This window comes from Mustela lutreola, chromosome 4 (assembly GCF_030435805.1).
Source record: "Mustela lutreola isolate mMusLut2 chromosome 4, mMusLut2.pri, whole genome shotgun sequence".
In the NCBI taxonomy this organism is placed as follows: Eukaryota; Metazoa; Chordata; class Mammalia; order Carnivora; family Mustelidae; genus Mustela; species Mustela lutreola.
The window spans coordinates 73,979,750-73,992,386 of NC_081293.1; the positions used below are offsets into that span (position 1 = coordinate 73,979,750).

General features: G+C 46.6%; 1 protein-coding gene across 12 annotated transcripts in view; it reads right to left on the reverse strand.

Annotated features, from left to right (window-relative positions):
- SGMS1 (sphingomyelin synthase 1) overlaps nucleotides 1-12,637 on the reverse strand; it is a 267,103-nt gene that overhangs the window by 124,221 nt on the left and 130,245 nt on the right. For 8 of the 12 annotated variants that reach the window (XM_059170248.1, XM_059170250.1, XM_059170242.1 and 5 more), the window contains one exon: nucleotides 10,764-10,909. The exons of the other annotated variants lie outside the window; for them this stretch is intronic. The gene's annotated coding sequence lies outside the window, so the exon portion shown is untranslated. The remainder of the gene's footprint in view (nucleotides 1-10,763; nucleotides 10,910-12,637) is intronic. 12 annotated transcript variants of the gene reach the window in all.

Consider the following 12,637-nt stretch of genomic DNA (forward strand, 5'->3'; position numbering starts at 1 on the left):
GAAAAGACTACCAACAGCGAGTACTGGCAAAGGCTTAGAGCATATTGGAGCACTGACGGACATGTTTAAATACAGAGCCCCTTTAGGAAAATGTTTGACAATTTTTTTAAATAAAATTAAGTATATACTTACCCAGGGATACAACTCTAAGTATATGCAAAAGAAACAAAAACATATGTCTGCAGAGAGACTTGTACATTAATGTTCATGGTAGTTATGTTCATAATAGACAAAAACTGGAGCCCACCCAGATTAGTAGATGAATTCACACCACAGAATGCTACTCAACAGACAGCCAACCGCCTCCTCCATATTCCCTCCAAGGTATCCAACAGGTATGTATTTGAACTCATGATGACCGGACTACCCACAGCCCCGGCACCTTCTTCCTGCATCTTTCCCCTGCCTTAGTAAAAAATAACTCAACTTACCAGCAGCTCAGGTCAAACTCTGTGGAGAAACCCTGCATGCCTCTTTCTCCCGAATCCACACCTGACCACACCCCAATCCCACTGCCCTTCTTTAGGAGTATATCCAGAATCGGACCCCTTCCTACTCACCTCTCACCACTGCCCCCTCCTCTTCCCCCTCCCCTAGCCAAGCGAACATGGCCGGCCTAGACAAAGGCAAGAGTTTCCTAACTAGTCTCTGCACACCCTCCCAGGTCCCCTCCAGGACGCCCTTCACAGGGCAACTAGAAGATTCAAGACACAAGTCACATCACTCCACTTCTCTGCTTATGACCTCCGGTACCTTCTTGCCTTACTGAAAACAAGAGCTGGAGTCCTCATGATACCCCACAGAGGTCCTGTGCGGCCCGGGCCCTACTTACTACCTCCTTAAGGGCTTATCCTTCGATGCCCCCTGGCTGACTCCTCTCTAGCCAATCCAGCCCCTGGCTGGTGCTCATGCAGTCTCTTCTGTAGGAGGGTCTTTGCCACGCAGGTTCCTCCGCCTACAACACCCTTCCCTCAGAGAGCCTGGGCCTGAGGCTTGCCCCCCGTCAGCACTCACACACCCCCACATTGAAAGGGGCATGTGATGGCGTTTTCTCCATCCCTCCACACGCCTGCCCTGCTTTATTCTTCCTCCCAAAACTCCCCACTAGCTGGCACATGCGTCTCTTCTCCCCCTCCCCATACAGTAGAGCAGGGACCTCATCTGGCTCCACACTCTAGCCTACCTAGAACAGGGTCTACGGAGCAGACACGCAAGGCCCGTCGTGTGAGCGGATGAACGGAGACACCAGCCCAGGCAGCATAAGGAAGTGAGGGCCAAAGTAAGGAGGTAGAGAGGCCAGGAGGGCCACACACGAACCAGCACGTTGCAGGAGCAGGAACCACAAATGTGGGCAAAGTCACACCAAGACAAAAGGAGACAAGAGCTGTGGCGGATGGCGCTAGAACACAGGCAAGGGGTCTACATGATCAACCAGCCTTCACAGACTCCAAATAGTAGCCCCTAAACGTCACTCGAAACAGGCAAACATCTTTAGGCCAAGATGAATGTGCCCTGAATCAATGCAAGACAGGCTTACACTCTTTGCGCACTTAATCTTCCACAACAAGGAATGGTCAGCGCGAAGGAAAACCGTCAGTCTGGGTGGTCTACTTGGCGAAGGCTCAGCCCGCACACTGACTTCTCATTCTCACAGGCTCATCCCAAGAAGGGGGCAACACTGTAATAGTCATCGTTACACTGAAGTAGGTCTTCGTTGCCACTAAAATTCAGTGAGTCTGCCTAGAAAACCCCAGAGCCAATCGTTCTGGTCAGGAGACTAAGAATGAGCATCAGGGTTACTTAATAGTATTTAAAATCCAAGTCAACAAACCATAAACAAATATTTGACAAATATTTTCTCCAAAAAGAAGAAAGAAGTTTCTTCTTTATTCTGAGCAAGAAGGAAGAGTAACACGTATGGACTCAGATCACGACAAGAACCCCCAAATCCGGCCGGACAGTGTGGGACAACAGCAGTGGTGGTTCCTTGATGTCCTCCCTCCACATGGGAGGCCTGGGAGAGAGCGCCCAGGACCAGTATCTCCTCACCGGGCCCACGGGGGGCCTTCCGTTAATTTGCCATGGATTCGAAGTTTCATTATTCAGACTGAAACAGGACACCACGCCCAATGATCTAAGCCAACTGCCTTTTCCTGGCTCCACATCCACCACAGCGAGGAGGAGGCAGTGTCTCCTGAGGGACGGAGGGGAGGAGACGCTGTCCCAACTCTGGTCTCTGTCACTGCCCCACAGTCTCTCTGAAAGCTACGCCTTCTGTCAGCTTCTACACAATCCCAGGAGCAACTCTTCTGAAACATCCCCAAGAAAACGAGAATAGGAACATTTTTAAAGCGAAGTAATTTTGAAAAATCTTCCAATAGAGAAAAAGAAAAGTAGAAAGGGTAGTTCCCGGTAAGTTTTTTCTTAACCTTCTTGAGAGACTTGAGGAAGGGGGATATAAGTTTGGGGTTCTGCAAGCTGAGCGGAGAAATTAAGTCTCCCTCCCTCCCATGACTCCGGCTTGTGCACAGACACGGTTCAAACCTCATGTTGGGGGCGCCTGGGTGGCTCAGTGGTTAAGCCGCTGCCTTCGGCTCAGGTCATGATCTCAGGGTCCTGGGATCGAGTCCCGCATCGGGCTCTCTGCTCAGCAGGGAACCTGCTTCCTCCTCTCTCTCTCTCTGCCTGCCTCTCTGCCTACTTGTGATTTCTCTCTGTCAAATAAATAAATAAAATCTTTAAAAAAAAAAAAAAAAAAAAAAAAAAAAACCTCATGTTGGTGATGCAAAACACATCTTATTAGGAGCTGGAAAGCTTCCTGAGATGAACAAAGGGGTCCCGTCCCTCTCAAGTCACCTAGATGGTGGAAAGTGCGGTGTGGTTGTGACAAATCTGGCATTGGACCAGTGCTCTGTGCTCCTGCAAGGTTGGGTCTGCCTTCCCGGGTCTGGAGTAGGGAGAACATCTGGGATTGTCTTCTTGTCCCCAAGAGAGCAGACCCAGGGCCTCCTCCTTCTCGTCCTCACCAGGAGGTACCTTCACACCGAGGCCTTCCCTGCCTTCCTGACAACGCACTACCGGGTGATCCCAGCCACACACGCACATCTCACACATGCACACTCGCCCACTCAGGGGGACACTCCCGTCCACCCTTCGGCTATCGTTTGGCCAAAACCCTGATCACTGCACCCATACATTTTCCTTGTTCTCTCATTAGGCTGTTTATCCAAAGTCTTCCTCCCATTGGGCTATAAGCTCCATGACGTAGGTTTAGGTTTTTTTTTTTTTTTTTTTAATTTAAAGTGGTTCAGGGGCCCCTGGGTGGCTCAGTCAGTTAACTGTCTGCTTTAAGCTCAGGTCATGATCTCAGGGTCCTGGGAGTGAGTCCTGAATTGGGGGGGGGTCGTCCCTGCTCAGCGGGGAGCCTGCTCTTCTCTATGCCCCTCCCCTGCTTGTGCATTCTCTCTCTCAAATAAATAAAATCTTTAAAAAATAAAAATAAAGTGCTTCACTACCTCGAGTATCCAAAGGAGGTCCTAGAATGTAAAAGTGACACCCAAAATGTGGTGAATAAAGGAAACTCCTGATAGTCCCCACAAGGTCCTGGGGTTTTCATTAGCGATGGAGTTCTGAGGACATAAAAAGGCCCTCTGAGGATATACATTCAGAAAAGAGATGATCTGAGCTGTTTAATAAGAGTATTTTTAAATAAAGCGAACAGCAACATCAGAGATGACACAGGTAGCTGATTACACGGCAAGGAGTACAGAAGAAACAACTATTATAAACCCACAGGGGTGAGATGGCTCCGGGTTATCCCACCCGATGAGATGAGACACGTGACACACTCTTCGCAGGAAACAAAGACTCTGGGTTGCAAGTGAACACCCGCTCCGTGTTCTCTACACCCCCCCCTGACTCGCCCCAATCACCGGGCCCTTTACCAAGAAAGGGCACTCAGTCGGTTTTATTTTACTTTGATTCGCTCATTTTGACAGAAGGGAAAACCAACAGAATGTGACAATGTCAAGACAATACTCATGCTTCCAAATGTTTTTCTTAGTAGTGGCTTTTCTGACTGTGTGGGGGTTTGTAATGATTCCATTAATAATTAACATTTTTCGGGGTGCCTGGGTGGCTCAGTGGGTTAAAGCTTCTGCCCTTGGCTTGGGTCATGATTCCAGGGTCCTGGGATCAAGTTCCGAGTCAGGCTCTCTGCTCAGCAGGGAGCCTGCTTCCCTTCCTCTCTCTCTGCCTGCCTCTCTGCCTACTTGTGATCTCTGTCAAATAAATAAATAAAATCTTTAAAAAAAAATAATTAACATTTTTCTACCAAACATGTTGGAAGAAAAAGAATCTGTAAGTTACTTACATAATCTTTGCTTCTATCTTGGTTTCTTTCCCAAACTATTACAGGGAGAAATAGCTATATACAGTCAAAACAGAAATACCCAACACATCTTTCAGCGTGATATAAATAAATTACCAAAAGAGGGGTCCAGGATTAAAAACCCCTGCATAAAAAGCAAAAAGACTGATCCACATCTAAAAAGGCTTTCTTCATATTACTAGAGGATTTCTTAATCCTTTGTAAATTAGTGAACTTTCTTAGTCCTTTTTAAATTAGTGAACTTTCCTTATCAACCTAAATTAATTCAATTTATTAAAAATATCATTGGTATAATTTTCAGAAATGTGTTCACTACATGAAAAATACAACTGAAAAGAACAAGAAAACCCTGAGAAAAGTCTATGTTATCAAACTTTGAGAAAAAATAATAAATAGTGAATGCTTTGGATTAAATAATTTAAAAGCCTCAAAATATTTATAACTTGGGTTGCAAGCCATCTTCTTCCTTAGAAACCATTTCCACCAATGCCAACTCAAAGTAAACATTCCAGTATTTTAAAAACAAACAGCCATTTCTTCATGACAAAACATGAAGATCCGCCATACACACACATTTTATAAAATTAAAATTCCAGATCAGTTACTCAAAGAACTCAGGATGAATATTAACGCCTCTCAGCCCTTCAAAGATTAATGCTAAAATTTCTAATCATAATATGGTCTTATGTGAATGTCTACAGCTAGTAACGCACGCAGCTGCCATGCTTACCATGTTATGTTTCTGCCTCTTTTCATGGCAAATATCTAAAGCACACTATTCCTTTTCAAGATTTCAAAGTCTGTATCTGTCCCAGGCCATTGTTATTCCTACTCAGATCACCACAACTTGAGCTTTCCACCACTCTAAGTCAACTCTGACTCCATCTAACATTTGCTGAGAACCACAACACATCCTGAAACAATTACTCATTAGCTTACATCATGCCCAATATACTGCTGTTTCCAGGACCCTGCAACCCACTGTGGCAATGCAGACAAGGAGGTGGGCAGGGAGGGCCGGACACATTACGTCAGCAACTAAGATGGTGGGTCCTTTTCTGCAACATTAATCCAGGAGATTAAATAAACAGAAGATTAAAGTTCACAACAGAGTGTGTGATTCCTTCAGGATCCCAAGGGGCATACACATAGGTGACATACTCCCATCAGATGGCAATGCTTCTTTCTTTCCATGCTGCCACTTAGGGTTACTCCAAGAGTATACGGCCAACTGCATTCTCAAATCCTAAATGTGATCCCACAGATCTGCACACTGCACAGAAAACCATAACACTCAGAATTTCTTCTTCAGAAGGATTCCCTGTTTACATCACTGACATAGTCTACTATTTGCAACTATTTTCACTTATAAATACTATTCCACTTACTCAGAATCAAGCAAAATAACACTGAATAAAGGGACTAATGTCATGGATGTCACCATGAGGACCCATGGTAGACATCGCATCAGGAGAATTACCCGGGCACCACAGCATACTTAGAAGGGTATAACTGTATGATATAAAACATTAGGCAGCTAATTAAATCGATGAACAAAAACAAATCTCATTTCAAGAAGTAATGTCTCAAAGACATCAAGGTCTGCCCAACTCAGAAATCATCTTACAAGATACTATTCTCCACCTCATTCAAGACCTAATCTGATAGGTTGGAGCAGACCCCCAAAATGAAAGAAGAAACTGGGCTTATACCCAAGTTTTAATTTTTTGAGCTCTACCCCAAATGCCTTCCCACTTAATCTATTAGAAGCACCTGCTAAGAGGCCCCTGGGTGGCTCTTAGCAGAGTCCATTGAACGGCTACCTTTAGCTCAGGTCATGATCCCAGGGTCCTGGGATCACTTCCACATCTCCCTTTCCCTCTGCGCTTCCCCCTGCTCATGCTCTCTCTCTCTCTTTTTTCTCACTCTCAAATAATAAAATTTTTCAAAAAAATAACACACACAAAAAAGAAGCACCTACTAAAAACAAAGCAACAAAACCAGATCCTTCCTTCCCACAGAATGACACAACAGATACCTTACAGTACCCCTGCCCAAATGAAAATAACAAAAGAAAAAGAAAATACAACATCTTTTTAAATGCATTGGTGAGTTGACAATAAAGGAAGAGACAGAAGTGGGAAAGGTGCGGAGCCAGAACCTCCGGTCACGCTGACCCCCAGTGAGGATCCTTCTGCGGACCAGAGAGGCCATAAACCCAGGTTACTCAGCTGTGAGCTGAACAGGCCCCTTCGTTACACTGGACCCCACAGAACTGGGCCCTCAGGATACGGGTGATTTCTTTTTAAAGTGGGTATATTTGGGGTGGGGGATGGGGTGGAAAATCTCCCTTGAGAATTTATAACTGGCAACTAGTACTCTGTGGTTTTGTGGTCCAAATTCAAAAAACCGCAAGTAGGGAATTGAGTTGATGGTGTCTACTGATACCTGAAAGGAGCAAATGTAACTACTTCAAACTAGGCCTTAAAGAACTTGCACAATAAAACTGCTAAGGAACGTGAGGTCACAGTCAATAAACCACAAACACGCAAAGAAACATATCACCATGAACGAGTGCCAACAGACACAGGCAAATGAGTCAGATCTGAAAAGATGTAACATACTGGAATTCAAATGCTGGAAGTCAACATAAAATAAGCAGATTTAACATATCTCAATAAACAAGGGAAGTCTGAAAAGGAGTAAAATCTCATTTAAAAAGTATTACCACATGGACTTCAGAAGGGACCAAAAATAATGGCTAAATATTTCAAAATTTAAAAAACATATTTATTGAGCACCTATATCCTAGGTGTTGTACCTTTGTCTAGTCTCTGTAGACAAAGCAGTAGGGTAAAATAAATAAATAAGTAAATGAATGGATAAATACATAAACAAAATTTGGAAGTGTAAAAATCCTTTTTTTTTTTTTTTAATCAAGGACAGTGTAAACAGCAGATTAAAAATAAGCTGAAAAGAAACTGGTGACTCAAAAGACAAATGCAAAGAAATGGCCCAGAATTGTGCAGGCAAGGACAAAGACAACAAAAATAAAAAAGGGACACAGACCAGGGAAGTGAGAAACGGTTACCATATGCCTGGTGGGGAGTTCTTGTTGAAGAAAATAATAAAGAAACTAGGTAGAGGCATTATTCTAATAAATAATGGTGAAATTTCCCTAATATCAATCTTCAGACTCAGAAAATCCAAAAAGTCACCATCAGGAAAAGGGGAAGGGACAAGGAAAGAGAGCTCCCCACTTGGATGTAAGAAACCACGAGCACCAAAGACAAAGCAGAACCTTTAAAGCAGCCAGAAGGCAAGAGAGTTGAGCTATCTGAACTGGACTTGGAACATCACACGGGAGTGAAGCAGGCACAAAGAGCAGCGTAAGCAAAGGCACAGAAGGAAACAGGACAGGTAATGCAGATTTCACAAATTGCCAGGCTCCGCCGCACCGCATCTGAAGACAAGAATGTCCTCGCACTATCCGCATCAACCCTGACACAGAGACCGGTCTCCTCCAGCCCCTAACAAGTTATAACAACCACCCCTGCAGACCCCATTGCTAAAGTTACCTTCCACCACCAGTGGTAGTAAGGCTAGCCTTCCATCTCTCCTAACCTTAGAACTTTGAGGCACAGCTACGCAACTGTGAACTTCAAGGCACGCCAGTCTATGGGAATTCCAATTGGAGGGCTTATGTCAAGTACCAAATCCAGGAAGCCTGGTGTGCCTGCAGGAGAAATACAGGCAGAAGGGAAACCTCAAGTAATACCATGTGAACGTGTGTTTTCCTTCTCTTGGCCAACTTCCCCTAGGTTTTTCTATGCCGTCGTGACTCCCAGGCTTTCCATCCTGATAGAGACGTCTGGAAGAGAAGGAGGACAAGGAGCACTGCGTTACAGTCCCTGCCTCAAGTCAGCCTGTTCTGGGGGGAGCGCGTCTACTGACTGTTCACCCCTCTCGGTTGTAAGCACCTCCGCTGGGGAACTCACGTGAAACAGCCAAAGAAAACAGTGGGGTGGACCTCGGGGTGATGGGGGAGATGCTCACTGAACTAGTACACGAAGCCTCGACCACATTAAACACCCAGGAGAGTGAAAATCTGCAAACGAGAATTTGAGAATTTCTGAGATTCCTCGGTGAATGCCGGAGCTGCCCTGGCCTGTGTGACCATGTGGCCAGACTCCAGGCCCCGCTGCTTTGGAAGGAGCAGGAGGAAGCTCATGCCGCCCTTCAGGGGAATCGAGCCTCGTTGCTGTGAGCAGCGCAGGAAGTTCATGAGGGACGAGGGGCAGCCGGAGCAGACACAGCCAAGCAGAGGCGGCTCAGTTCACCGTCAGCCACAGGATGTGGCCTCACCAATGCAGGCATCAGGCTCGTCCAGAAGGCTCCCCCTCCGTGAGGACGAGGCTTATTTAACCATTTGTTGTAAGGCTGCCTGTGTAATAACGCAAAGCGTAAAAACACTCCGAGACGTGTCTGCCCGGTCAGTGTCCCTGCGGTGCATAACCAGTGAGGCAGGGTCATTGTCAAGAGCACAGTCCGGGGAATCAAACCAATCTGGGTTCGAGTGCTCGCTCCGCCAGTCTCTGAGTGCCCGAGGCCAGGCAGGCTGCCCGACGTCCCAGCCGCAGCCGAGTCACACTTCCAAGAAAGCAGACCCCATCTACCACCAGGCTTTTGGTGAAGATTCAAAATAGGTAGGGGTACACAGAGCGTCCGATAAGTAAATAAAAATTCTTCAGAAGCCTAAAGAAACGGAGCCTCTAATCACGTAGCGCACTACTGAAAAATAAAGTGGATTACATTTATTCCCAAACTGACTCACACCGAAAGCTCAAATCCTTGAGCGCAACTTCCCAGCGGGGCACACCGACAGGACTGCTCAGCCAACACTGCGCACTTGAAGACACAGGTTTACACATGGGAGGATCTGGGCTCCGGAACACCTCTGTGAATTACATGAGAAGATTTCTGGCAAAGTGGAGTGTCTCTGCTGTGTCGTCTTCACTAACCCGGTCCCGGAAGGGTCTGGGTGATGGGGGCAGCGTCGGAAACACGCAAGCCCAGTCCTCCACCTACACCAGCCTCGGCACCGACTCACGACTTATCCAAGAACCCAGGAGAGCCTCCGTTAGGAAAGGGACATTTTTCATCACATCTCAGACTGATAATATAGTCTCAGTAAAATCATGAAACAATAACTCTTGAAAATATTAAATTTCAACAAGCTCATTCAATGTTTAAACCAAGAATCCACGAAATGAGAACAAGTAGCAGATACTGGTGGAAAAAATAGAGAGGAAGAGTTACGATACCATGGGCACTAGGGTTGTTTCAAATCCTGACAGCAACATGGTCTCCACAGCGCCGAGTATGAGACAGACAGACATACTGCCTGCCCACTGCCCTGTCTGCCCAGCTGCACCATCGGCAATACCCACTTGGAACCTCAGGATCCTCATCTAGGAAACGGGACTTGTTTAATGTTCCTATGATGATGTGACGATCAAAGACCTAAATACTTGGCCCGGGGTCTATTTGTAGCGTTCTACGTTGGTAGACTAAAAGGAAAACAAAGTAGCCTAATGGACCAAAGTGACACATACAGGATGTGGCCACTTCCATAAGAAAAGAGCCAGCAGGAGCCTGACTGGCTCAGTGGGTTAGGCCTCTGTCTTCAGCTCAGGTCATGATCTCGGGGTCCTGGATGGAGCCCCACATCAGGCTCTCTGCCTGCCTCTCTGCCTACTGTGGTCTCTTTCTCTGTCGAATGAATAAATAAAATCTTAAAAAAAGAAAAGAGCCAGCATATCAAGAGACACCCACTGAAGGTCACGGGATAGGAAATAATGGGTGACCCTGACCTTGACAATAAGCGTTAGTTACTGAGAAGATAAGAATTACAGGCTATCAGCAAGGAAATGAAGTAAGCCCACCACACTGTCACTGGGTTTGCGGGGAGGGCGCAAGGGGTCAAAGTTCACAACTCAGTGGGCATCGGTCAGGGGAAGAATAAAGCCAGGAAGGAATAGCTAATTCAAAGGTCATTTCCTCACTGAGCTTCCATACTGGCTGCCCAGTTCCCAGAATCACGGGCTACAAATCTTCATCACTCCTCTCCGCCCAGAGTTGCAAGCTGCCTTTATGGTCTTTCTTGGCCTTTGGGCAACAGAAAGGGTTCTGAGACCCTGCCTCAGAGCTGTGCCAGGAGGAGTTAAGAGCAACAGCCCCCTGCAAGGTCAAGTTGCTTTTGGGGCCAGAAGGTGAGCAATGCCCATCCCTGAGCACAGAGAGCAGCTCCAGTGGACAGGGGGCAGCAGAACAGGCCACGGCAGGGTCAGCCCCAGCTCTGGCTCCCACCTACCTCCCAAAGCAGCCCTCCTGCATCTACCAATGGGCTCCTTCCACGTTATTCTCACGCACGCTTCCTCGGGTCGGCTCCTGTCTCTTCCTTCATGATGTTCCCAACCACACGCTTCTGGGAAACCCCCAAAGATCTTAGTGGTGGCCCTGGAAGAAAGGAGCAACATGAGCTCAGCCACGGGGAAAATGGAACCATCTAACCCTGAAGCTCAGAGGCACATTATCAACTCAGGCCACGTCACTAGAAGCGAAATGAAAGCACTAGATCAGAAAACAAAAAATTCACAACAGGTGTTCCCAACTCCTACCCTCCTCTTTCCAAGCTTTCTGGTTTTTAGAGCCTTTTTCTTTTTTTTGCCAAAAATTCACATAACTTGAAACCCCACCTTTTCTTCATTGAAAACTCAAGTCTGTAACTCTCTACATCACAGAGGCATTTCTCTTTTTATGTATTTATCTACATTCTTTGTCAATGAACACAAATCAACTACATCAACCTCAGTATGAAAACAAACGATAACTATGGTTACCCTCTTTACAAGTTGATGAAAAGGTGGTCCCTTTGATGAGGGAGCAGGAGGCTGGCTGAGGACAAAGCAGGAGCTGGCGCCTTGCACCCCCTCTTCACCCTTTCCCCTCCATAAGTGTAGCATCCCTCAGGCAGCCCTGACTGCCATGAACAATAAGCAAATAGTTAACTTGCAGAGCTCACAATCCTGCTAGACAGGAGTCTCCCTTGGCTTACAAATGTCCTAAATCTCACTAACAAAGACGATTGATAGCAGGATTGTGACACCCCACCAAAAAGTCTCCCAACTATCTTAATGTTAATGGTTGGTCTAAAGACAACCTTGATCCAGCAGCAAGGGCAAGGCCTCCAGCAGGCCTGGAACATCCTGGCACCTTGTAGGCCCTCTTTAGCATATGAAACTCCACTGACACCTCCCTTCCCCTCACCTTCCCCCAACCTCAGGGTACATAACCTGCCATCCCTCACAACCCGGGGCAGCAGCTCTTCCTGCCCACGGGGCCTGTCCCCGTGCTTTAATAAACCACCATTTTGCACCAAAGATGTCTCAAGAATTCTTTCTTGGTCATCGGCTCCGGACCTCAGCCCACCAAACCTCACCTAGGTTCTAGAACTTCATCATATGGCGCCCGAACGTGGGGCTGTGAGTCTTTACATTTGGACTCTGAGCTTCGGTGCAAAATTGGTGAGTACTTTCTCTCCATTTACTCTGATTTCAGGGGCTTTTCAAGGAGTATGGTCTTACTGGAACACTTGCATGTCAATTGCTCAGGCTGTAATCCTCTAGCCCATGGCTACTCCACAGGGAGGAGAGCGTCTGCCTTTTGGCTGTAAGCTAGTACCCTGGCCTGAATGGCAATAAGACCCAGAAACTTGATGGCCTCTCTTTATTCCTGTTCTTATAGAAAGTTGTCTCTCTTGGGCACAGGACAGCCACCTAAGTCACCAGGACGGCTGCCAATCTTAAGACTCCCGTGTGAGGTTTCCTCCTGATTGATCTAATGTGATCCCCTCCACATGCCTGGTCTAGCCACTTCTGGCCACGAGACCTCCACTGGGAGCAGGCCGAAACCAGTACCCGATTGAATTAAAACGCAACCAGGGACCGTTTCCTAGGGAAGTTGGCTGTAAGGACCACATGTGTTGGAATGTCGCATAGACCATGATGGATTTCAGTCTTTACTGTTTCTCGTCAGTGTCTTCTGCAAACCGCCTAAAGCTATGAAATTGGGTAATTTCCCCTTGCCAAACTTCTCTAGCATTTCCATGGGTTAATATGGCAAAACAGTATGCAGTCTTCAGGACATACGATAGCATGGCACAAGCATTTTAGTCCATTCACCAGG